Source organism: Pongo pygmaeus, chromosome 8 (assembly GCF_028885625.2).
Source record: "Pongo pygmaeus isolate AG05252 chromosome 8, NHGRI_mPonPyg2-v2.0_pri, whole genome shotgun sequence".
In the NCBI taxonomy this organism is placed as follows: domain Eukaryota; kingdom Metazoa; phylum Chordata; class Mammalia; order Primates; family Hominidae; genus Pongo; species Pongo pygmaeus.
Genome location: NC_072381.2, coordinates 115,415,528 through 115,439,047, shown reverse-complemented (window position 1 = coordinate 115,439,047; position 23,520 = coordinate 115,415,528). Strand labels below are relative to the sequence as shown.

The 23,520-nt window shown below is 38.4% G+C and overlaps 2 protein-coding genes across 17 annotated transcripts in view; one reads left to right on the top strand and one right to left on the bottom strand.

Moving 5' to 3' along the window:
• LOC134740129 (uncharacterized) overlaps positions 1-23,520 on the top strand; it is an 89,756-nt gene that overhangs the window by 32,088 nt on the left and 34,148 nt on the right. The window lies entirely within an intron of this gene.
• ADD3 (adducin 3) overlaps positions 1-23,520 on the bottom strand; it is a 127,654-nt gene that overhangs the window by 70,082 nt on the left and 34,052 nt on the right. For 2 of the 16 annotated variants that reach the window (XM_054437045.2, XM_063670251.1), the window contains exon 1: positions 18,330-18,525. The exons of the other annotated variants lie outside the window; for them this stretch is intronic. The gene's annotated coding sequence lies outside the window, so the exon portion shown is untranslated. Of the gene's footprint in view, positions 1-18,329; positions 18,526-23,520 lie in introns of those variants that run through there. 16 annotated transcript variants of the gene reach the window in all.

Here is a 23,520-nt window from a genome sequence, read left to right as displayed (position 1 = left end):
CATTAAGAAGTGCCCATCATCATTAGCTATAAGGGAAATAAAAATTAAAGCCACAGTGAGATTCTACTCTCTACCTACCAGTGTGGCTAAAATGAAAACAGAAACAAAAAACTGTTAATATCAAGTACTAGCAAGGATGTGGAACATCTGGAACTCAGAGTTGGTACGTCAATTAGTACAAATACTTCGGGAAACTGGCCTTATCTGCAAAAGTTGGAGATAAGGGTTAACTATTTGCTTAGTTAACCCTTACAGTGGCCTGTAAGCCAGCCACTCCTCTCCCAGAAATACACTCAAAAGAGCTGCATGGATATGAACACCAAAAACCATACAACAAGGATGTTCATGGCAGAATTATTTTTAATAGATGCAAACTGGAAACAATCTGAATGACCATCATCTAAATGAATTATTTAATGTTCATAAAACGGAATACAGTACATACAATAAAGAGAATGAATTACTGTTACATTTAACAACACAGACAAATCCCACAGGAAAAAAAATGCTGGGCAAAAGAAGTTGGAGACAAAAGAGTAGATATTGAATGATTCCATGTATATAAAATCCTGAAACAGGCAACACTACTCTATGGTATTCAAAACTAAATTTTGAATTTAGAATATGGTATGTTCAAAACTAAATTATGTCAGGATTATGGCTACCTTGCAGAGAGGGGGGAAATGCCTGAGAACCCAGAGCAGGGTGTTGCTAGCATTCTAGTTCTTGACTTAGGTAGGTTACACATGTTCACTTTATATATATATATAATATATATATTCATATTCATCAAGCTGTACTGCTATGATTTCTGTACTTTTCTATATATATGTTAAACTTGCATTTAAAAGTTTATCCGAAAAAATTAAGTTACTTAAAAGAAAGAAAAGCCTCCCCTCCCTCTATGGCAAGAACTCATAACTTGATGCCATTTTTTCTGTTGGTTAGCTTAGCTCTCTGGAGACACGGTTAAATCCTCTTTCTCACAAAACCAAAGCATTTTCATATCCAATTTCTTATAAGAAGTAATCTAAGTTCTCCTATATGAGCTCTATATATACTCCTATACAAAATATAAGTGACCCATGTAATATCAACTACTTAGCATGGAGGCATAATAAATAAATTCAAGAAAATTTAGGTCTCAAATCAGTATACTACTTACTCCGCTTCTCCATCTCAACAATATAATGGATTTAAATACATAGTGCAGCATAAATTATCACAATGTTCAATCACCGTGGCCAACAGCAGTGTTACAGTATTAATGCATTCTGTTGTCTGAATTCAACAGCTTCTCCCATCTTCAGCTCCTGATGCCATTTTTAGTGATAAGAAACATTAATAACACATTCACAAAACACTTAAAATCTAAATTAGGCCTTCTAGTCGTTAAAAAAAATGAAGACATTGTTCAAAACTAAATTATGTAAAATGAAAACAAAAACCTGCATGTAACCACTAACCCACAACAAATAATTAAGAATTATTTTTTCCCTTAATCACAATCTTTCTGCTGGGCAGAGATAATCAGAACAGATCCTGAAATATCTGTTCAAGACTATCACATTTCAGGGTTACACAATCTTGCCCTATCCAATCTTGTCCTAAGAGAATTTTCTGAATTCTCACTGTAATAGAAATTTTATATCCATATTATGCTACTTTTGCCTAATAATGTTTTATCTCATAGTTTAAGAATCTGATAGACAGTGTGACACGGAAACATATCTGCCGGTAGAATGCTACTTTCTGATATGTTATTGAAGAGCAAAGGCTGGGAGGAAGATTCCTAGAAAAAACTAATTTTGTCTTCTTCAACTAACTTATTAAAATCGGTTCCCATTTTGAAAATTTTGGAGGTACATTTCATACTTTCAAATATATAAAGGTAGGTTTGTATTATTTTTATTTAATTTTTGAGACAGGGTCTTGCTCTGTTGCCCAGGCAGGAGTGCAGTGGTGAGATCACAGCTCGCTGCAGCCCTGACCTCCTGGGCTCAAGCAATCCTCCCACCTCAGCCACCTAAGTAGCTGGGACCACAGGTACACACCCTCACGAGCCAGCTATTTTGTGTGTGTGTGTGTGTGTGTGTGTGTGTGAGACAGAGTTTCACTCTTGCTGCTTAGGCTGCAGTGCAATGGCATGATCTCGGCTCACCGCAACCTCCGCCTTCCGGGTTCAAGCCATTCTCCTGTCTCAGCCTCCCAGGTAGCTGGGATTACAAGCATGTGCCACCACGCCCAGCTAACTATGTATTTATTTATTTTTTTTAGTAGAGACAGGGTTTCTCCATGTTCGTCAGGCTGGTCTTGAACTCCCGACCTCAGGTGATCTGCCTGCCTCGGCCTCCCAAAGTGCTGGGATTACAGGCGTGAGCCACTGCACCCGGCCTCAATTTTTTATTTTTTGTAGAGATGGGGTATCCTCCTGTTGCCCAGGCTAGCCTCGAACTCCTGGGCTCAAGTGATCCTCCTGCCCTGGAACCTCAAAGTGTTGGGATTATAGGTGTGAGCCACCGTGTCTAGCCTGGCCAATTTGCATTCTTAACAGTAAAAATCTAGTAGTCAGCAGAACTAGGTTCTAGTTCCAGTTCTAGCTCTGATTTTCACTCATACAATGATTTTGGTTAAGTTACTCAGTCTTTCTAGGCCTCACTTTGCTCAAGTGAAAATGAGAGGACTGAATTAGATGCCCTTGAAGATTTCATACAATTCTAATATCCTATAATGGGTCTAGTGTAGAATGTATCTCAGACTAGAAATTTACAAGGATGATTATGGTAACCAGATAAAGATGATACAGCAATACAAAAGAAAAGCAAATAGTTAACCCTTACTTAGCCAGTCCATTTGTTCAGTTAGGTCTTTGTGCAAATGGATATTCCTTCCTCTACAAGCACCTGGATTTCATCTATTTCAGCACTTATGTGCACTGCAGAAGTGTTTATGAAGTACAGTACCTATTTGCTTTATACCTTGCAAAAGTACTTCTTGAAGATGCTATCATTCTGCTTTCCCAAAGGAAAGCTGACTCCAGTCAATCCTGTCTCATTTAGACGTTCAACATCAATTAGCATCAAGGGTGTGACATACACAGAAACCACCACCCCACCCAAAAAAAAGACTGACAACCCTTTTCCAGGCTGCACTACACCAATAAAACTGTCATTGAGTAAGTCAATCCCATAAGCCCCTCTCTACCATATACACTGTCAGGAAGCCATCAGTATTACCTGTATCTACTTTGGCTGTCATTTATGGCTCTGCCAGATGAGCCTCACCATCTGGAACACCATGGCTTCATCTTTCTAAATTAAACAGCTCAGCTGGCTTACCTCTTTCTCATCTTTCATATTATATAGTGGTGGGTCTTTCAGAGTAATAGGCACTAATACAACGAGAGGGACAACATAGTCGTAGCACAAAGCTCAGGCTCAGTGAATGTCAAATACGGTCGAAAGGACCTTAAAGGTCATCTAGTCCAATTCTTTCTTTTCACTTGTGAGAATTCAGAGGTGCCCAATGTCACTATCTAAGGTCATACAGAATGTGCATATCCTAACTTCAGGCTAGTACTCTTTCTACTCTATAAAATTTAAAGTCGCCTCTCAGGAAAGAATGCTTAAATTGGAATCCACCTCCTACAGAACACGGTAATTGTCATTCCTCTATACCAACAACGAAACATCCACTTCAAATGAGATGAGATACTGAAAAACTTCAAGTTCTGTCTGTCCAAATGTCAAAAAATGAATTTGTGCTGATAGACACAATCTACTAGTACATTAGGCTCAGACAGAGTGCAAAATCCCAAGGAAGGAAGTAGTTTAATATTGTTCCAGTGGCAAAGATTTTTAGGATAATGAGATGAAAGAAATGTCCCAAAGTTGTCCTCAAGCTTTGAGAGAGAATAAAATGGTGGAATGCTTAGAACACACAGCAAGCATTTGATTCTTTATAAAGAAATTATGTGATTTGCAAAGAAATAAGACAACTGCTTCAATTATAGCACTAGGCTAAAATATCCAAGTGCTTTTGGGACTTTCTTGTAAAAATTTATTCAGAGGCGGGGTTTTCCTTGTCATTTAGTTTTTACAGCACACACACCCCATATTTAACCCACTATCTGCCTACAACCTAGTATTTAGCTATTATTCACATTCTCATGTAGGCATATACCCAACTTCTTACTCCATCAAACACTGGAATAAACGTTAATATATTAGGAAATTAGAAAAACGAAATGAACAGGAGGGAAAGCAAATACATTCTCACACAAAGTACAGGATACAGCTGTGATCTGTCAAGCTTACAACACTGTCTCCTTAGCTAACAGCAAAGCTACAGGACTATCTTCTCAGCTGAACAGGAAGTTGCAGTCTAAAAAATATAAATGTTCCCAAGCCTCACCTCTATTCCCTTCACTTCACATTTCTAGCACACATTCACCCTTTGACCAGGCCTGTGTAATACACCCATTCAAGTAGCCTTGACGAGGTGTCAGCAAGTCTATGGATGACAAGTACTTTGAGAGTCCACAGAATAACCTTTAATCATGATGTCCCTAAATAAAAAGCCATGTGGGACTAATGTGTTTGGTTGTACTCTTCAGAATAAACAGGTTGCAGCAAGAAAGACAAAACCAACTTTGGCCTTTAAGGAATTCATACTTGGATGAATCATCTTTATTTATTTATTTATTTATTTTGAGACAGAGTCTCGCTCTGTCACCCAGGCTGGAATGCAGTGGCACCATCTTGGCTCACTGCAACCTCCGCCTCCTGGGTTCAAGCAATCCTTCTGCCTCAGCCTCCCGAGTAGCTGGGACTACAGGCGCAAGCCACCACGCCCGGCTAATTTTTGTATTTTTGGTAGAGACAGGGTGTCTCTACATGGTGATAGTGGCCAGGCTGTTCTCGAACTCCTGACCTCGTGATCCACCTGCCTTGGCCTCCCCAAGTGCTGGGATTACAGGCGTGAGTCACCACGCCCGGACTATTTATTTATGAGACAAAAGTCTTGCTCACTTTGTCACCCAGGCTGGAGTGCAGGGGCACGCACTCAGCTCACTGCAACCTCCGCCTCCCGGGTTCAAGCAATTCTCCTGCCTCAGCCTCCCGAGTAGCTGGGATTACAGGCATGTGCCACCATGCCCAGCTAATTTTTGTATTTTTAGTTTAGACAGGATTTCACCATTTTAGCAAGGCAGGCCTCAAACTCCTGACTTCAAGTGATTCAACTGCCTCAGCCTCCCAAAGTGCTGGGATTACAGGCATGAGCCACTGCACCCGGCCTGTATGGGTGATCTTTAGTTTTCCATTTCTGAAAGTCTTTCCATGGTACCAATATATAACTAAAAAAATAGAATTTCCTTTATCTTTCATAGGATCCTATGTCAGCTAACAGACAAGGCACCTAACCCAGGCCCAAGGCAATGGAGGTGAAATGAGAGCACTTCACAAATGGATCTAATGTAATTTTTAAGTGATTTATAAATTAAATGTCACTTATAAACCATAATTTTAAAAGATGAGAGTCAAGGAAAGAAGGAAGACAGTGTCGTAGGCACTGGGAAAAATTTTGCAACCAATGATAATTTAACAGTAATATGGCAGATCCTTCCTACAGTTCCACTTTAGAATGGATTTGTGATACTGAAAAGAATCATGAGCTAGATACTTAGATGCTGATTAGAGGTGCCCAGGTACATCAGCAGATCATATTCCGAATGATAGTTCAACATACATAAAAGGCTCAATACAAAGGAAATAGTGATATCCTCAAATGGTGTGTTTAGAAAAGAGAGGAGGTGGTGAGCATTTTTTCCCCAAGAAAATGCTATAGAATTATTTTCAAATTAATACTCCTTTCAATGTCTTGATTTCCCAGCTTACCCTTTACATCAGAGGAGAGCACAGCACTGTTGCCACAGTCCTCACAAAGTACTATCACCATGAGTATGATACACAAAGAATGGAACTAACTCTCAAACAGGAAGTCACCATCTTGTCAATCAGATGGTACACATTAGAAATGAAAAGATCAGCAATATGTAGAAAGCAATAAAGAACATGTAGAATCGAGAGAAGGAATTCTGAGATCTTGCCCTTTTTCACAGGCGGCTCCACAATTTATGAACAGCTGGGAAATTTCCTGTTCACAGGAAAAGGATGACTTCTTACTTCACATTAAAGTGGAAATGACAAAAACTGACTGCATCACACAGAAAAAAGGTGTTTCCTGAAAAAAATAGAGGCAGAGTGCTGCCTTTAGTTGCAAAATAAATCGCCCTCCTCAAAAAATACACCACAAAAACCCAAAGTACAAAGGAAAAGCAAAATAACATGCATACGGCAAGCCAAAGGAAAAAAAAAAAATCTTCAGGAGATAAGGAGAAAATAACTAAATCAAAGAAATATTTCATGGTAAGAGTTAGCTTCAGTGGGAAAATCATTTTGTCCCTGTGGGTTATTTTAAATGCAAATATGCATAAGGGAAATGATAGCATATTTCCACTTGATATTCATGCAAAGATTTTTATCTATCATTTTTGAAAATGATTATCTAGCATCAGCTTTTCTACATACATACACAAAACTATCCATACTTCATCACTACTTTATCATTAGCTCCTATAGATTATTTCAAAGAGTCAATGCTTGGTTTATTTAAATTATAGTGATTCTTAAAAAGTATATTCTTTCATTGCAACAAAAAATATTTGTTGGGTGCCTACTGTTTATCATTTTACATGCTGGGGTCTCAGTGGAGTGGAGAACAAGCTCTCTGCCTTCCTGGAGTTTTGCCTAGTTTTGTTTTATTGACTAGAGCAGTGGTTTTCAAACTTTACTGCAAATTAGAATCAGATGAAGAGCTTTAAAAAAATCCCAGTACCCAGACTTCACCGACACCATTTAAATAAAAATCTCAGCAATGAGACCTAGACATTAATAATTTTGAAGCACCGAGTGACTCCAAAGAACAATAATGTTTGAGTACCAGTAGATCTAAAGCATTAGTTCCTGGCTAGGAGCGGTAGCTTAGCCCATAATCCCAGCGCTTTGGGAGGCCCAGGCAGGAGGACTGATTGAGGCCAGAAGTTTGAAAGCATTAGTTCTCAACTTTGGGTCTTTGAAAAAACACCTCTTGGTCAGTAAAACTGTTTTCCTGCATCTTTAAGGAAGAGGAATTTTCCAGAACTACTAGGAAAAATTACTGGCAACTATTTTTGGATAAGTAACAATATAATATATTCAATGCAGAGAAGAGTTAGTTGTCACATAATACCCAATTACAGAAGTGCAGAGTGGGGTAGAGAAAGGGTTGATATGGGGAGAATTGGGGGTACAAAAAAATGTACTGGGTTACTAACCCCAGCCCATCTCTTATCCACAAAGGCATCAAAATATTTTGCAACCTAAGGAACTCTTGAGAAAATAATTGGAAACTGTTAAGAACCTAGAGTTTCCCTATATCACTGACCACAGGAATCCAAAGAACTTTCAAATAAAGACATGGGTCTAGAAAGAACCAAAACTAACCTAATTATAATCCCATCTTCCCATTAGTATAGCCACTGTCCAAATAGTCCCTGTGATAGCTAAAGACGACCAGTAAAAAGAAAGGGGTTTTCCTTTGCTCCAGGTGCATGGTAAGGGTACTTTTGAGGAAGGTGAGATAAAAAGTAACTTCAAGTTTTACTCGCTATAGAGATCTTAGAATTTAAATTTGTGCCAATTGTTTCAAATTCAATACTTTGAGGAATCTATTCAGTGTTGACTAGACAAATCTGATTTGTCCATTTCCCATTTCCTTCTATTAACTCTTAGAGCAAATTAATACTCTAAACCACAAAATTAATTTTTCACTTTCTACTCCAAGTCCTGTAATTATTTTGTAAAAAATTCCATTTATTTCCCAAGCATAAGGAAAGGTATTTTCTACTTCTAAAAATCAATGCCTACTACTGTTTGTGATAAGGAGAAAAAACCCTTACTTCGGCTGTGCTGTCATCTACAAAACAGTTTTAATTCCCAATATAAAACAGGGTTGACACTAATTCTCTTAATCTTTGCTAGTTTTCAATTGCACTTTCCTGCTTTTGTAAATATTATGTTTATGCCTAAAATTAATCATTAAAGGAATCAGTTGAATGATAGAAAACATATCATTCAATGTAAGAACAGAAAGTCTGCAAATGCAAAATGAAAGTGAGTAACTCTAGTATGCAATTTATTCATGGAACTAAAGATTATATACATTTGAGCATCATCAGAACCTATTGTGAATTATGTTAGTTTGAGGATTAAGGCTTTCCCTAAACCCAAGAGCCAAGGAAGGGTAGCAGTGATGCAGCTAGTTATCTCATTAACACTGGAATTGTGATGTGATTTCAGATGTCTTTGCTGACTTATAAAAATCTGCTCGCAATACAACAGGCTTCAGGTCACAAACTCATACATATGCTGCCAAAGGGATTATATAGTCTGCACATTTAGCTAGGCCAAAAGATTTCATAGTGGTTAGCACGGATTTATGTTTCATTTGACCATTACTGTCTTATACCATTGAGAAAATCTGTATAATGAGCTTTATGTCATTTAATAAACTATGCAAAGAAAGTCTTGATTAGAAGGAGCTGTGTAATCTTTCTATCAGCATAGTGTCTTCAAGTTTATAATGCACTTTTACATCCTTCATTTCATTTTATGCTCAAAACAACTTTTAAAAATCATAGCTCCAATACATAGACTAAGATCCGTCTTGTGGCTTAGAGAAGTTAAGGGATTTACTCAAGGACACAGAGTTACTAAGTTGCTGAGTTAGGACAGGAATCAAAGTCTCTGATGCCTGCCTCTTTGTTGTTAGACAATTGAGCTGCCATAGTCACTCACTTATACTTTATCCATTTTTGTTTTAATCTGGGCTTTTCTTAGAAAAAAATCAAGGAAAAGTAAGATATTAATATTGTAAATATTCATTAAAAGCTGAATCTGAGCTAATACCATTGCCAAATAACTTATGCTGTGAAACTCAGCAACCTATATTTTTTATCAACTGCCAAATATGGAACACTGAACTCAGTACTTATCCCAAAACATGCTTATTTCTCAGCAAATTAACGTTCAAGAAGTACCACATGTAATATTTCTGAAATTAAGGGTAATAGCCACAAGCAGCTGAGTGGCTTATGTAAACAGACTGGTTTACCACTATTTTCTATGGTCATGCAATACCATAATTCAGAACACCTGGGCAAGAAGTTCAACAGTTCAATAAAATATTTTGACTACACCTGCCCATATGTTTTTATCATCATAACTTATTCCTGTTTTTTGTCTGATATTTTTTCCAGATTGACATGCCAATCAAGAAAGATTTCAGTAGCATTAAAACAGCTAATACTATTGGGCACTTACTAGAGGTAAACACTTTACATGAATTTCATTTAAGAATGAGAAAACTGCTGGGTGTGGTGGCTCATGCTTGTAATCCCAGCACTTTGGGAGGCGGAGGAAGGCGGATCACGAGGTCAGGAGTTCAAAACCAGCCTGGCCAACATGGAGAAACCCTGTCTCTACTAAAGATACGAAAAATTTGCCAGGCATGGAGGCCAGGCACGGTGGTGCACGCCAGTAATCCCAGCACATTGGGAGGCCGAGGTGGGCGATCATGAGGTCAGGAGATCAAGACCATCCTGGCTAACACAGTGAAACCCCGTCTCTACTAAAAATACAAAAAAATTAGCCGGGCATGGTAACAGGCACCTGTAGTCCCAGCTACTTGGGAGGCTGAGGCAGGAGAATGGCATGAACCCAGGGGTGCGGAGCTTGCAGTGAGCGGAGATCGTGCCACTGCACTGCAGCCTGGGTGACACAGCAAGACTCCATCTAAAAAAAAAAAAAAAAGAAATTTTGCCAGGCATGGTGGTGCGTGCCTGTAATCAATCCCAGCTACTCGGGAGGCTGAGGCAGGAGAATCACTTGAACCTGGGAGGTGGAGGTTGCAGTGAGCCGAGATCGTGCCACTGCACTCCAGCCTGGGCAACATGGCAAGACTCCATCTCAAAAAAAAAAAAAAAGAATGAGAAAACTGGCTTTCTCCCAAGATCTTGCAGCTAGTTGAGTGATAGTCCCAGATTATCAATCTAGGGCTTCTAATTCTAAACCCAAGACTCCCTGTATTACACACAAATAATAGCAGCATTATCTGATAGTGCTAAAATATTTTGCGACTCAGATTTATGGCTCTTAATCTTTATATTACATTCTTGATTTCTGAAAATGTATTATAAAAGTAACACATACTGAATATTCACATACCATTCCCCCAAAATAAATTTTAATCAAAGTCAGGTACATCTTTCACACATTTCCTCAGCATACATAAACAGAAACTTTATTGTTCATACTTTTAAAAATCTATTATATTGCATATTCTGTTCTACGGCTTAGTTTTCAAACATTTATACTGGACATTTTATTCTAAGTCAGTACACATCAAATGACCTCATTCTTCAATGGTTGCTGTGCATGATTATGGCATACACATCTCCCGTTTCCAGGTCAGTTTGTTTTCTTGTCATTACCAATTCTGCTATGATAAACATCTTCGTACATAGAACTTTGCATTTTTTGGAACTAAAATGTAAATTTCTAGAAACGTAACTGACAAGTCAAGGGGTAGGCGCATTTAACCTCTGACAAATTGCCTTCCATAAAAGTTAAACTTATTAATACTTTCATCACCAGTGTGTACATGAGAATTGGAGTTTTCTGTCCTAGGGGAATTTTACCTACTCTTATTTTACCTATTGATGAGAACAATAATCCTCAAGGAAAATGAATCAGTCATTCTATTAACTTCACAGTGAAAATTAAGACTACTGATGGTTAGTAAAGCTTCCAATTACTATTTTTTTAAAGTTAAAAAAATGAACAAAACCAAGCTATAAAAACAAATTCATAACACAAGTACACCCTGTGAGAGAAAATGTACTACTTTAAGTTTATTCATAGAAAAACAATAGTCTTGGGTATTATAGCATATGTACTAATTTCTAATGAGTATTACTAGAAATGCAGACATAAAATTTAAACACATAGCGGTGACCTTTATAGAATCCAGATAGACAGTTTCTAACAGTTATAACCAAATAGAAGATACATTGAGAAATGTTCAATGAAAACTAAAAAGCTATTTTATATTCCATTATCATTTGCCACAACAACAAAAAAATCCACATTATACCCAAGCAGAAACTGGCATTATGTAAATTCATCTACTTGAAAGTGAATCCAAGAGCATTCTTTTTATTACTATTGAACTAAATGTGAAAATGTAGACAGATCACTGGTAAATTGTTCAGCTGATTTTTCCCCATTCTGCTATGATCTTATGCTCTCAGCCATCTGGCTTGTATTTACTGTACTACTGGGAAGCTGTATTTGCTCACTAACAAAAGTAAAACTCTATTTTTCCTATTGTGTTTGCATAGTTATTCCCATGTGTGTGTTTGTTTTTTTCCATTTTCTAAACCAGGTATGTTGCCCACCTCAGGACAAACTCTTCAAGGCCTCATTATTATTTATATCTTCACAGAACATACTATATATTTACGGTTGTTCCTGCACTCCATTTGAACAATGTTTCTTCAAGCTCTAAGGAAATTCACCTTTTCTACTTCAACTTCTGCAACCCTGTCTTTGAATGGACCTTAGTTCCTTTCATTTGAGTCACTGACTTTCCTATCAAATATAACCTCTGAAATGGTTTTCAGGCTTAAAAATAAAACTATTCACTTATTTACATTTTTGATATAAGCTATATGTCAAAGTAACCACGTATCTTTATGCACAGAAGGAGCCTGCAGTTTAAGAAAGCTGTTTTACCCTAAACATTTATTAGCATAGACCATCGGTCCCCAACTTTTTTGGCACCAGGGAAGACAATTTTTCCACAGACTGGGGGTGGGGGAGAAGGGGGATGGTTTCCCAATGAAACTGGCTCTGATTATCAGGCACTACATTCTCATAAGGAGTGTGCAACCTAGATTCCTTGAATGCGCAGTTCACAACAGGGTTCGGGCCCCTATGAGAATCTAATGCTACCACTGATCTGACAGGAAGTGGAGCTCAGGTGGTTACGCTCACTTGCCTGCCGCACAGCCCGGTTCCTAACAGGTACTGGTCCGGGGCCCAGGGAATGGGAACCCCTGGCAGGGACCATTAGGCTGAAACATATCTTATGAGCAGTGACTCGTTGGTGTTTTCCTAAAGAGGGAGGGGGTACCTACTTCTTACTTTCCAGGTAGACAGAGGTGATATGAAAGATCCCTCTATAAAAGAACATTATTGGTACAATTTTTTTTTTCAATTCACTTATAATACCTGTACATAGTAAACAATTCAGTGGTACAGAAAAAGTCAAACTGGGATGGGCATGAAGGCTCACACCTGTAATCTCAGCACCTTGGGAAACTGAGACAGCACCTTGGGAAGCCCAGGAGCTTGAGACCAGCCTGGGCAACATGGCAAGACCTTGTCTCTAGAAAAAAAAAATTTTAAACTTAGCCATGATGGCGTGGGCCTGTGGTCCCAGCTACTTGGGAGGCTGGGCTGGAGGATCGCTTGAAACCAGGAGGTTGAGGCTGCGGTGAGCCATGTTCGTGCCACTACACTTCAGCTTGGGCAACAGAACAAGACTCTGTCTCAAGAATAAGTAAAAAAACAAAAAGCCAACTGTAAAAAGGAATCTATACAATTAAGTTAGTCTTCCTCTCAACCTTGAACTCCTTCCTAGAACTACTTTTGCCACCTTGATTCTTTCTATGCATTTCCTGTTTTTACAAAAATTGGAGAATGCACACTTCTCTACATCTTGCTTTGTTCTACTTAATGGTATACCCTAGAATATGTTCTATTTCAGGACTTAGAGAGCCATCTAACTTATTTTTAAATGGTTGCACAGTATTCCATTGTATAGATATATCACTATTTAGCAAATTCCCTATAATAGGCATATAGATTTTCCCTAATATTTCACTATTATAATGATGCACTTATATATACTTATTTGCAAATATTTATATAAATTTTGTATTATGTTTAACTTTTGGAGGAACCACTGTATAGTTTTTCCATAGCAGTTGCACCATTTTACATTACCAGCAGCAATTTCTAATTTCTCCACATCCTCATCAACATTTTAAATTTTGGTAAAGTTCAATTATCTATTTTTCCTTTTGTTGCCTGTTTTTTGGTGTCACATCCAAGAAATCATTTCCAAATCTGATGTCATGAAGATTTCCCTCTGGTTTCTTCTAAGAGTCTTATGGTTTTAGCTCTTTATTTAGGTTTTTGATCCATTTTGAGTTTATTTTTGTACAGTGTACAAGGGTCTTACTTCATTTTTTTGCATGAGGACATCCAGTTTCCCCAGCGCTATTTCTTGAAAAAGACCATTTTCTCCCCCTTGAATGGTGTTGGCACCCTTGTCAAAAAATCAATTGACTGTATATGTGAGTTACTTTCTGGGACAATATTAATTTTGATACTGGCAAACTGCCCTCCAAACACCAACTTATACTCCAACTGATATATGAGAGGGTTCGCTTTCCACATCATCCAAACACATTTGAGAGCAATATAATATGGCTTAATGTATTAGTCCACTTTCACGCTGCTAATAAAAACATACCTGACACTGGGTAATTTAGAAAGGCACAGTGGCTCCTGCCTGTAATCCCAGCACTTTGGGAGACTGAGATGGGCAGATCACTTTGGGAGACTGAGAGGTCAGGAGTTCAAGACCAGCCTGGCCAACATGCTTAAACCCTGTCTCCACTAAAAAACGAAAATTAGCTCGGTGTGGTGGTGCACACCTGTAATCCCAGCTACTTGGAAGGCTGAGGCAGGAAAATCGCTTGAACGCAGGAGGTGGAGGTTGCATTGAGCTGAGATTGTGCCACTGTACTCCAGCCTGGGCAACAGAGCGAGACTCCACTTCAGGAAAAAAAAAAAAAAGAGGTTTAATGGATTCACAGTTCCACGTGGCTGGGGAGGTCTCACAATCACGGTGGAAGGCAAAAGACATGTCTTATATGGTGGCAGACAAGAGAGAATGAGAGCCAAGTTAAAGGGGAAACCCCTCATAAAATCATCAGATCTCAGACTTACTCACTACCACAAGAACAGTATGGAGGAAACTGCCCCCGTGATTCAAATATCTCCCACTGGGTCCCTCCTACAGCACATGGGAATTATGGGAGCTACAATTCAAGATGAGATGTGGGTGGGGACACAGCCAAGCCATATCATTCCACTCCTGGCCCCTCCAAATCTCATGTTCTCGTATTTCAAAACCAATCATGCCTTTCCAACACTCTCCCAAAGTCTTAACTCATTTCAGCATTAACTCAAAGTCCACAGTCCAAAGTCTCATCTGAGACAAGACCAGTCCCTTCCACCTATGAGCCTATAAAATCAAAATCAAGTTAGTTACTTCCTAGATACAGTGGGGTCCAGGCATTGGGTAAATACAGCTGTTCCAAATGGGAGAAACTGACCAAAACAAAGGGGCTTCAGACCCCATGTAAGTCCAAAATCCAACAGGGCAGTCAAATCTTTTTTTTTTTTTTTTTTTTTTGAGACGGAGTCTCGCTCTGTCGCCCAGGCTGGAGTGCAGTGGCGCGATCTCGGCTCACTGCAAGCTCCGCCTCCCGGGTTCATGCCATTCTCCTGCCTCAGCCTCCCAAGTAGCTGGGACTACAGGCACTTGCCGCAATGCCAGGCTAATTTTTTGTATTTTTAGTAGAGACGGGGTTTCACCGTGTTAGCCAGGATGGTCTCGATCTCCTGACCTCGTGATCTGCCTGCCTTGGCCTCCCAAAGTGCTGGGATTACAGGCATGAGCCACCACGCCTGGCCAGAGCAGTCAAATCTTAAAGTTCCAAAATGATCTCCTTTGACTCCATGTCTCACATCCAGGTCATGCTGATCCAAGGGGTGGGTTCCTACGATCTTGAGCAGCTCCGCCCCTGTGGCTTTGCAGGATACAGCACCACCCAGGCTTGCTTTCCCAGGCATTGAGCGTCTGTGGCTTTTCCAGGCACACGGTGCAAGCTGTCAGTGGATCTACCATTCTGGGGTCTGGAGGACAGTGGCCTTCTTCTCACAGCTCCACTAGGCAGCACCCCAGTGGGAACTCTATGTGGGGGCTTCAACCCCACATTTCCCTTCTGCACTGCTCTAGCAGAGGTTCTCCATGAGGGCCCCAGCACTGCAGCAAACTTCTGCCTGGAATCCAGGCATTTCCACACATCCTCGGAAATCTAAGTGGAGGTTCCCAAACCTCAATTCTTGACTTCTGTGCACCCACAGGCTCAAAACCATGTGGAAGCTGCCAAGGTTGGGGCTTGCACCCTCTGAGGCCACGGCATGAGCTGTAACTTGGCCCCTTTTAGCCATGGCTAGAGTGATTGGGACACAAGGCACCAAGTCCCTAGGTTGCCACAGCAGGGGGACTCTGGGCCCAGTCCATGAAACCATTTTTTCCTCCATGCCTCCGGGCCTGTGATGTGAGGGGCTGGCACAAAGTTTTCTGACATGCCCTGGAAACATTTTCCCCATTGTTTTGGTGATTAACATTTGGCTCCTCATCACTTATGCAAATTTCTGCAGCCAGCTTGAATTTCTCCCCGAGAAAATGGGTTTTCCTTTTCTATCACATCATCAGGCTGCAAATTTTCCAAACTTTTATGCTCTGTTTCCCTTTCAAAACTGAATGCTTTTAACAGCACCCAAGTCACCTCTTGAATGCTTTGTTATTTAGAACTTTCTTCTGCCAGATACCCTAAGTCATCTTTCTCAAGTTCAAAGTTCCACAGATCTCTGGGGCAGGGGCAAAATGCTGGCAGTCTCTTTGCTAAAACACAGCAAGAGTCACCTTTACTCCAGTTCCCACCAAGTTCCTAATCTCCATCTAAGACCACCTCAGCCTAAATTTCATTGTCCATATGATTGTCAGCATTTTGGTCAAAGCCATTCAACAAGTCTCTAGGAAGTTCCAAACTTTCCTATATTTTCCTGTCTTCTTCTGAGCCCCCCAAATGGTTCCAACCTCTGCCTGTTACCCAGTTCCAAAGGAGCTTCCACATTTTTGGGCATCTTTACAGCAGCACCCCACTCCTGGTGCCAATTTACAGTATTAGTCCATTTTCATGCTGCTGATAAAGACATACCCAAGGCTGGATAGTTCATAAAGAAAAAGAGATTTATGGACTCACAGTTCCATGTGGCTGGGGAGGGGAGGCCTCACAATCATGGTGGAAGGGGAAAGGCATGTCTTACATGGTGGCAGACAAGAGAAAATGAGAGTCAAGCGAAAGGGGAAACCCCTTATAAAATCATCAGATCTCGTGAGACTTATGCATGATCACAAGAACAGGATGAGGGAAACTGCCCCCATGATTTAACTATCTCCCACTGGGACCCTCTCACAACACATGGGAATTATGGGAGCCACAGTTCAATATGGGATTTGGGTGGGGACACAGCCACACCATATCACTTGAGAAACCATACATTTCATATTGTACTTAGCTAAATCTTTTTAAAGTATAGTAATAATATGTTTGTTTCTAATGGGATAGTGGTTCTCATTAGTTGAGTTGGATTTTAACCATACTCATTTTACCTTACCAGCTGAAGACACTCCCAAGATATTCTGAGTATATATATTAAACAATTTCTTTTTCCCACAGATAATTCTCTAGAATTTACATTTTTTTCATTTGTGCTTCTGTGAAGCTATCTCATTTCTCATTTTGCAACAGAGACTTTTCCCTATAACTGTCTTTCCTTATTTTCCTAAGTCATACAATAAGTAGCATGACAAGTTTCTCTATTAGTTCCCAAATACTTAAGATTCAAAGAAGAATATTAAAAGATAGTATCTGCACAAATTTTCATTTATAAAATGGTTTTCAGGGATACATTAAAAAATTATCTAGGCCTCAACCTACAGAGGTTCTGATTTAGAAGACCTGGAATGGGACCCAGATATATATACTTGGAAAATGCTAGCACCTGATTTTAATAGATTTCCCCACTTAATACAGTGTACATTTACAGATGAGCAATCTGAGGCTGAGAGAGAGCCAAGTGACTTGCCCAAAGTCATATACTAGAAGCCAAGTCTCCAACTATAAGTACATTATGTAAAACTGTCTAAGCCTAATATTACTCAGACTGTTGCTAAAAGTGTGTTAATTCGGTAAATCTACTTTGTAAATTGTGAGTTACCTATATTATTGAGTTTTAAACATATAAATGATCTATTAATAGCATGACTTTTACAACTGCCCTAAAGGCAAATAGAAAGATAATGAATAATATTTATTTAGCTACTGTGAACTAGCTATCTATATTATTCAGGGCACATTAGAATAGCATGGCTTTTAAAATATCTATCACAAAGAGTGATCTGGTGGAAATTCCATTCTGCTGTCTTTGGCGTGAAAACTACTATGTCTCAGTAGTCAGCACTTGTGACCCTTTGGGCTTATAGTAGACATCACTTCAGAATCACTGAACTTCAGCACTACTTCAATGCAAACTTCATAAAACCAAAAAAAAGGACAAAATTATCCTGGATTATGACAGTATTTATTTAAGGTGTTATTCTTTTTCAATTTCAAACCAAATATTTCCAAACCAGTATTTTGTGCTTGATTAGCAGCTACTATTTTTAAAGCAACTATTATGTACAAGGCATCATGGTAAGTGATTTACATATTTATTTTATTTAATACTCACCACTACCTTAGTGAGGCAACAATTACCTCCATCTTGTAGATGAGGAAAACTAGACCTAGAAAAGTTCAGCAACTTCCCCAAAGTGACAACAGTAGGTAGAATTTGAATACCCTTGCTCTTGTAACTTTGCTTTCCGTTTAACCTATACATTTATGTACATTCTATAAAAATTTCACTTTAGATGAGATTTTATATCCTTCAAAGCTTTTGATCCTCCCCGTCTCTAGAATTACATACAGATGACCCTTGAACAACATGGGAGGTTAGGGGCACCAGCCTCTGATGCAGTCAAAAAAAAAAAAAAAAATCCACGTATAACTTTGGACTCTCCCCAACTATTAATAGCCTACTATTGACTAGAAGCCTTACTGATAGCATAAACAGTTGATTATGTATGTTTTATATATATATATTATATACACATTACTGTACTCTACAATATAGCAAGCTATAGAAAATACTAAGAAAATATTAATAAAATCATAAGAAAATACATTTACAGTACTGTACCGTATTTATTGATACCAAAATTTATGTCATCCGTTTACAAGACGAATCATTTGTCTGAAATGGTGGCAACAGCAGCTGCAGACCTCAATCTATGGTACACATCAAGCAATTCAACTTTTTCTTAGAATGTCATGACTTTTCTCTGCTTCTTGAAAGCATCACTTTGTATGGGTCTCATGGTGTTATTCAAGGTTTACACTTCTGCATTAGATACAATGAAAGATACACAATAATACTGAGAGGTCACTTTTTACTGAAATACACAATTTACTGGAAGGATGAACTGTTCACATAGATGATTAGCATCACACAGCTTTTTAAGTAAATACTCCTAACACTTGAGCTCACGGCAACAGCAACAAGAGGTGGCTACATGATTACAGGACTACAGTATGTACTAGAGTTAATTATATGCAGCTATGATTTAATACTGCCTTTTTATGTTTATTTACATTTCTCTCAACTGTGACAGTGCCATGTATGGTCTGTGTTTTTGTGTGTAAGTTTTCATAAATTTTAACTTTTTATAATAGATGTGTGTATATTTTATGGTGGTAAATGATAAAAGTAGACTAGAATCTACATATATTTTCTGCATTCATGACTTTATTCTTATTTTGATATTTCTAGTTCATCCATTTTTCCAAATTGTCACAAATCTCCAAATAATTTTCTAAAAGATGTACTCAAAAATATCTGCATGTAAGTGGACTTGTGCTATTCAAACCCACATTGCTCAAGCGTCAACTATAAGGAGATAAAATTTATACAGATCTTTGCTATAACTAATATTATAGCTCAAAAGTGCTAAACAGCAACAGAGGACCCAAAACCATTCTATTCTTTCACCATAGGTACTTTCTCTCTCTTTTTTTTTTTTTTTTTTTTGAGACAGAGTCTTGCTATGTTACCCAGGCTGGAGTGCAGTGGCACAATCTCGGCTCACTGCAACCTCCGACTCCTGGGTTCAAGCAATTCTCCTGCCTTAGCCTCCCAAGTAGCTGGGACTACAGGCGCACGCCACCATGCCCAGCTAATTTTTGTATTTTTAGTAGAGACGGGCTTTCACTATGTTGGCCAGGCTGGTCTTGAACTCCTGACCTTGTGATTCACCCCACCTTGGCCTCCCAAAGTGTTGGGATTACAGGCATGAGCCACCGCGCCCAGCCAGGTACTTTACTTCAAACTACCCAGTGTTTGGGAAAAGTATTTTCTACTAAGTAACCAACTAGTCCCCCAACACCTTGAATAACTGACATTCTTCCTCAGGTCTGGAACTACTTTACAGTAAGATTCCACTTGTAAGACTAGTCAAAATTCAAATGCACATAGCCAAATGCACATAGCAATCTATTTTGAGGACTAACTATGCATAGTTATACACATAGTTTTACTATGAGTATAGCACTTTTAGAAACAGCATTTGATAAGGTCATACAGTTACCTAGTCCCAAAGTATAAATCACATAGCTTCATTTTGAATTAAAAGGGTCTTACTAATTGACTCTCATGGGAGAAATCTGAAGACTCTCTGCTACCTCCCCTTTTGACACCTATTACTTCTTTAGTCTACAATTTTATTTTGAAGGAATATATTTGTTCTCCTCCCCATTACATCACTAACTGTATCTGAAATAAAAATTTCATTGGTGTTATTTATCAGCTGTGGATGTTCTATGAATATTTTTAACATTTTGAAGCTAATGTACAGAAGGCAGCACCTATGTTACATTAAACAAAGAATATATGAAGTGCTTGTCTGATTTTGTATTGAAAATTCTAGGTTCCTAGTTGATTCATTTCTCAAAAATCATATGATAAGCATCAATTAAGTATGAAGTTCTACACAAAGATAAAAATATATGATTCTCACTGTCAAGGAGCCAATGGTCTAATAGGCCAGAAGACACAATAATATAAAGTGATAAATTCTCACATAAGCTGTCCTAATATAATCAATCCATAAAGTTTCATTTACAGAATCAGAAGTTTCCTTTTTCTAAATGTTCAACAAAACTTTTTCTTCTTTTTTTTGAGACAGAGTCTTACTCTGTCACCCAGGACGGAGTTCAGGGGCATGATCTTGGCTCACTGCAACCTCCACCTCCCAGGTTCAAGCGATCTCATGCCTCAGCCTCCTGAGTAGCTGGGACTACAGGCATGTGTCATCATGCCTGGCTAATTTTTGTATTTTAGAGACAGGGTTTCACCATATGGGTCAGACTGGTCTTGAACTCTTGACCTCGTGATCCGCCCACCTCAGCCTCCCAAAGTGCTGGGATTACAGGCGTGAGCCACCGCACCCGGCCTGTTCAACAAACTTTATAAGGCTCATATCTCCCCTAATTTTCACTCCTCTCAACCCAAAAATAATATTTCCTTTGAGCTACCGTAGCTCTTAATCTGTACTTTTTACTTTAGTTATTTAAGCACACAGTGTATCTTCTCCATTGACTAGATATTCCTTAAATCAGAAATAGATTCTTTTCTCATCATTGTATCCCCCATAGTGTTTATTATCAGCAAGAATTAAAATATTTATTGAATGAAGAATTTAGAGCCCTGATGCAATAATTTGAAAATAACATCTTAGTTTCACGAGACTAACATAGCTTTTACAATTTCCCAATCTACTCTTAGGAGAACTTATGCAGTGGAAAAATGTGGCTCCAATAGTGATCCCTCTCCCTAAGAAATACATGTTCATTTTACTATATCATTCTTACCAAGCTATTCATCCTTGGTTAAAAAAATAAAAATGAAGCAGCAGGCTGCTAAGTTAACCCTAAAAGTGGAATAACAGCAAATAGGTGAGTGAAATATCTAGGAACATCCAAATGCAACTTTAATAGTAAAGATAGAAAGTCATACAAAAAAAGATCAGCAATACTTAAAAAATAAATAGGATTTGTTTAAAAAAAACCTGGGAGGGAGTCAATTTCTTTATTTAAGTTACAGATTTCTCCAAAGAACATTAATTCGGATGCAAGTTAAAAGAAATACTCATTTGGAAGAGAAGTCCACCTGTAAAGGCCAAGCCGTTCAACTGAAAACTGGGCTGGCCCAACAACCACACACACCAAGATCTTCAGGACATAATTAAAACACAAACAAAATTACTATGTCCTCTGTAGGCTATTCCACAGCCTGCAGATAAGTTTTTAAAGTCAACATTCTTGATCACTGAGCCAAGATTAATCATTACTAGGCCAGTGCATGCAATTTGCTGAAAAGCTGAAATACGTGATCATTATTTAAAAATATTAAATGTGACCCACTGAAACTCTGAAGTAGAAAAATATGCATTCTATGTTTTCCCCTCAAAGTTTTAATAACTACTTTGAATAAAAATTAATTTAAATTATCTTGGTATGGGTGTACTCTAGACAAAGAACAAAATCAAACTGCTTTACCATTACTGGAAACTTTCTCATGAAATAACTGGATGACAGAAATTGAAGCAGTACTTATTTGTAATTACCAGAATTCGATTTGGTTCCCAAGCCTAAGAAGTAAAAAAACTGATGGAAAAAAAAAAAAAAAAGAGCACCAGACAAAACTCAGTTATCAATAATAAGACTATTAATATTTTATTAGTGTGCTAATTCTAACTTTTTCTAGATAACACCAAAATCCACATTCCATGTTATTAGACTATTTCCTGATTAAATATAGTATTATTTTAATTGAAATAAATTTATTTTAAAAATCATGAGTGTTTTTTTTGGTAAAAAGATTTAAGATTATTTCTCAGCTCACTGAACATACACTTCCAGACACCTCTAAGTCACTTGAGCAAGACTGACTGACAAACATGAGCAAGAAAGGCTTTACTTGCACCAGGAAAGCCCCCTGAATGCCTGGACTCTTTGTCACCTCCTGGCTGCCTTACTACCACTGCCTTCGCTGACACCCTCCCCTCACCCAAGTAGTACAGAACAGAATGTTTAAAATAACTAGTAGTTATTCTAATATAATTGTGCTCCAAATCATCTTATTTTTCTTAAAGTGGCACTAGTTTATCCACAGAATAGGTGGCTGTCTTCTAATTATGGCAAGCTCAAACAACACTATTTAAAAATTAAAACTACTATAGAAATACCTACAAAGATCTATCACAAAGTTTATTTCCAAAGAAATATGCTTCTCCATTTACAACAAATAAAGTCATAAAATCTTCCAGAAGGGAATTTTTATCTGGAAAAGCAATTTCTTAATACAGGGTCATGGATCCCAAGAGACGCTACCAACTTTAGAATATTTTATTTGAATTCTCTCAAATATAAAAAAATTATCCACACATTTTTTTGGGGGGAGAATCCATGGCCTTCATTAGTTCTTACAGGGGGTCTGTGATCCCAAAAGAATTTTAAAAGTAATCTAACTAGCCTGGGAGTTTTAAGTACTGGTTTTGTTGCTACATGCCTATCAGCTGTAAGGTTATCTATTGCAAGTAACTTGTTGTTGATTGAGTACGAAAATTTCTGAACTAGTTGCTTTTTAAACATATAACAGAGGAGGCCCAAGATTACTGTTATAATAGCTTAGTTCTCACAATCTTGCATTTCTTGTATGACAGAGAACCAGAGCAGTGGAAATTGCCCATAATTCTAAGCACGTCTGTGGAAATCTGAGTGTGAACATCCTATGTCACACATAATCTAGAATAAAAAAGCTTGAGAACTGCTGATTTGAACCAACCCTTTCATTTTACAGATGAGGAAACTTAGGCTTCGAGATGTTAAACGATTTATTTGAAGTCACAAAGGGGTCTGATGCCTTATTCAATGTAACCTCAAGCAGGGCCGGGATTGAAATGTATCCCTACACTGGCATTTTCTTAGTCTGGATTGTGGCTATAAAAAGGATGATTTTATACCTTGGTATTCAACAAAGTTCCATCCCTGGTGTACTTCTCTCACTCTGCACATTCACCTTGGACAACCTCATCTGCCTCCCACAACTTCAACTCTCAATTCTCCTGTTATTAATTCACAGATCTGTTATTTACAGTCCTGTCAAACTTCTAGCTTGTGCTCCAGATCTGTATGTTCAACTGCCTACTTAAAATCTCCTGCTGTGGTCTGCTGTTCAAGTATCTCAATCTTCACATGTTGAAAAATCAAACTCTTATGACCCACATATTCTTCCAAAGACAGAGAGACAGCAAGGGAGACAGTGAGAGACACAG